Below are 4,475 nucleotides of genomic sequence, written 5' to 3'. Positions count from 1 at the left end.
AATGCAGGAAGCAAGTGCTTCAAAAATGGAAACTGCAGGTACGTTTGACCTTTTCTACTCCTGAGATTTATTTTGCTGCTCTCTTCCTGTTAATTACTTAGGCTTGGAGAATTCTATGTCCATTATGTTCTCATATCCAGCATACTGGATATGAGGTGAGGTTTCAGAATTTCTGGAACCTCATCCCACTGAGCCTAGTGTTTCCATCAAAACAGGGGAATGTTGGCCATGTTACAAAGGTAGCTGGGAAGCTCTTAAGGTAGTTATGAACCTGATAAATATGAAAGCATTTTGGAAATTACAATGTGCTTTACAGATATAAGGCTTACTACTACTTAACATTTCAACATCCAGACAGACATTTGATGAAAATGTGAATTCTCTCTTCAGCTGACATTATTTAATCTCTTGGATTTAGGTACATAAGATATTGATAAATGCGGAACAAATAGTAGTAGCGTTTGGAGCAATAGATTTTTTTCTAAAGACCTTTTTTTGTAGGTTGACTTACAGATAAAAAGGATGTGTGGGGAGGGACAGACAGGTGGAGCGAGAGCGGGAAGGAGGTGGTAGAAAAGCATCTGACCCTCACCCTCACTGTCAAAACATATACTGTGATGGTCACATCTCCCCTGCGGCTACTTCATGCAATAGAAATCCTTCTGTGGTAAGCTTTGACTATTATTTAACAGCTATTCAGTAGGTTTGAGCAGAAACAGTGCAAAACACACAAGATAGCACTGTACTTGTTATTTAAATTTAAAATGTCTTTGGTCAACAGAAAAAGAGTACCTTCTGTTTATAGAAAAATGTGCCCACTGGAGTTTTCACTGGACTGAATAATACCTTCCTAAAATACAACTATTAAACTTATCTATTGCTATGTAAGCAAAGACATGACCTTTTCCAAGGACAAATAGTAAAAATAGCAGATCTCTAAATATACATTTAGGCATGAGCTGCTGGGCTTAAAGCTTAGGCTCATAATGTAGATAAACACTAATATCTTTGTCTGCTCGGGCTGCTGTGACAAAATACCACAGACTGGGTGGCTTAACAACAGAACTTTTTCTCATAGTTCTGGGAACTGGGAAGTTCATATCAAGGTTCTGGCCTACTGGGTTCCTGGTGGGAGCTCTCTTCCTGGCTTGCAGACACCCACCTTCTCACTGTGTCCTCATATGGGGGTAGAGGGGAGAAAGAAATCTCTCTCTCTCTTCCTCTTCTTATAAGACCACCAGTCCTGTAGGATTAGGACCCTACAATTATGACCTTATTTAACCTTAATCACTCCCTAAAAGTCCTGTCTTTAAGTACGGTCATATTGAGTCACATTTGGGGAGACCCAATTCAGTTGCTAGCAACCTATTTGCCATTTGAAGTAAGTCCAAAATAGACCTTGAATGAAGCCACATAGTTTCATACAAGTCACATGAAAACTGCAGGGTTCTTTGACTCCAAGGCACAAAATAATCATGACTCTGTCATTGTCATACACTCATTTATTCAGTTTCTCTGACTAAATGTCAAACTTTGCCATCACAGGTCACTCTGTCATAATCCATTATGTTTTCAGAGACTCGAATAAACACAAAACACACTCTGCCCTCCAAAAAGTGAAGGGAGAAATTCTAAGAGGTTGTTGTTATTGCCTTTCTTTGACTTAGTCATGTTTTTTTACTCAGAAAGATCTTTATCGTTCTTTGAGGTGGAAAATAGAGTACATTTTCCCGAAGAAGCAGAGTTTTCAAATTTGAGAATCAGAAGTTACCACACATATCACCTAGTCCAACATTCTCACTTCACAGAGGAGGAAACTGAGATCGTGAAAGTGACGTCGACTTGTCAAGGTCACTGTAGACTGCAGCACCACAGCCGCGTCCTGAGTCTGTTCCATTACAGTCAGGAAACGTGGTTAGCTCGCCACTAGCTAGTGTTGTTAGATTTTACCTTTACCGACTGTACATTCCTTTCCCAGACATGATGCCAATTGGTTCTCTTAACCCTGTGAAACCAGAAGGCCATATGTGAGGCCAGAGGGTAAAGGGTTATGCTTCTAGAAGGGGTACAATCTAAAAGTGTGGAGGACAGAAGACTGCAAATCTGCAAACATATGACAATAAGGGTCAGAATTAAAGTGGAACTCAAATGCCACATAGAAACAAATGGGTATCTGTTACATAGTATAAAGGATAAATGAATTTGTGAAATTGGATATGAAGTGGCAGGGTAGTTGAGCACAAAAAATGGGTACTTTTAGTTGGACAAATTGTAATCAAAGGCAAGTTGGTTAATTTCTCTAAGCCTCAGTTTCTCGATGGGTAAATACAATAGAATTTTTTTTTTCTTTTTTGGCTGCACCACAAGGCATGTAGGATCTTATTTCCCAGACCAGGGATTGAACCCGCGCCCCCTGCAGTGGAAGCACAAAGTCTTAATCACTGGACAGCCAGGGAAGTCCCAATGGAATTCTTATGAAGAGTAAATAAAATCATATCTTTAAAGCATCTAGCACTATGTGTAAGGCAGGAAGGGGTTGAAGGAGGTTTTGAAGCCTGGACTACAAAAAGAATGGTGTTATTGTTAACCTAAAGCAATAAAATAGCCAGTTATTTTTATGGCAAAACGGGTTTACTTGGGAGGAGAAAAGAATTGCAATTCAGGACATGCAGCTATGGCAAACCACATGCAAGTCTGATGAAACAAAAGAGAGGAAACTCTACTTTTATAGAGGAGACTGGGAAGGTGGGAGGGGCTGTTATAAAAAAAGAAGTCCAGGGCTTCCTTGGTGGTGCAGTGGTTGAGAGTCCGCCTGCCAATGCAGGGACACGGGTTCGTGCCCCGGTCCGGGAAGATCCCGCATGCCGTGGAGCGGCTGGGCCTGTGAGCCATAGCCGCTGAACCTGTGCGTCCGGAGCCTGTGCTCCGCAACGGGATAGGCCACAACAGTGAGAGGCCCGTGTATCGGAAAAACAAAACAAAACAAAACAAAAGTGCAGTGGAAGAGACTGGGAGGAGTTCAAAGTACAGTGGCTTTTCATTGGCTGAGTTGTGACAGTCTCTCATTAGCTGAGCTATTACCAGGCAAGGAGAAAATTTTCCTTCCTCCTGCTGGTGGTAGTAAAGTAGTGTCTTTTCCCGCCAGAGGTGCAAGGTATGCCTCTTTCTGTTGGAATCTGTATTTTTTTTTAAATATTTATTTATTTGCACTGGCCCTTAGTGGCAGCAGGCTCCTTAGTTGCAGCATGTGGGCTCCTTAGTTGTGGCATGCAAACTCTTAGTCGAGGCATACATGTGGGATCTAGTTCCCTGACCAGGGATCAAACCTGGGTCCCCTGCATTGGGAGCACGGAGCCTTAACCACTGCAACACCAGGGAAGTCCCTGTTGGAATCTGTATTGATGGCAAGTGGTATGTGTGGGAGAGCTCGCTCTTCTGGCCCCTCAATTCAATTTTTGTGAGATTTCCCTTTATTATTTTTCACATTATTATTGCTAGAAAAAAAATCAAGCAATAATATAGGCTATATGAGACGGTGATGTGTTGGAGATGATGAAGAGCAGTCAAGTGGAAATGCCTAGTAATCCTGGGAAGTTAACCTTAACGTGTAGATTTGGAGGACATTTGCTGAGTGGTAATAAGTAAAAGCCAGAAAATGGATGAAAGCCTCAAGGATGAATGGGGAAGGCCTGGGCACCACGGATTGAACCTTAACAAATGTCCACATGTACTGGGCTGCAGAAGGAAGAAGAGCCAGAAAAGGGCAATCTTAGAAGAGAGCCAGGCGTAACTGAGTGTGGGGAATATTAATTACAAAACCGCCACCCTTTACTGGCCCTTCTCTGAGCCAGGCCCTGTGCTGAGTGATTTGCTTACATCACCTCACTTTATCCACACAACCCAGCAAGGTAGGTCATATCATCACCTTCTTTATTTCCAGGTGAGAATATGGAGTGATGCAGCCCAAAGATGCCAAAGGACTTGTTTTCATGGCTAAATGGGTTTTTTCCCCTCATTAATTAGTATCTTGTAAATGGCAGTTACTCCAGGGTTTTTGTTGTGTTCCTTTTCTACTCCAAGCCCCTTGTCTTTATTGTGAAATCTACATAGCTTCCTAGACTCTTTCCAATGACTTATTCTCACATTATTCAAATTCCCTACAAGGAGAGACCAGGAATTAACCTATAAGCAAGAAGCCGCTCACCACCTCCTGCTACCTCTCCAAGTCCAAGAAGAGAGCGGAAAATTGAGAACATATATGAACATGTATTCTTGTCACATGCAAGTCATCTGTGGCAGAAGGAAAGGATGAAAAGAAAAGTATAGGGTCGAAGGCCTGTGGTATCCATCCCAAAACAAAGTTCTTTGATTTAACATCCCATCAGGTAGAGGCGCTTCAGGGAGATAGGAACAGACATCAGCCATGCAGTAATTACTGACCCCTGAGTGTTCAATTTTAGGATTCCAGGTGGGAT

Source organism: Grampus griseus (assembly GCF_964374135.1).
Source record: "Grampus griseus genome assembly, chromosome: 16".
Lineage (NCBI taxonomy): Eukaryota > Metazoa > Chordata > Mammalia > Artiodactyla > Delphinidae > Grampus > Grampus griseus.
This window is presented reverse-complemented; position numbering follows the sequence as displayed.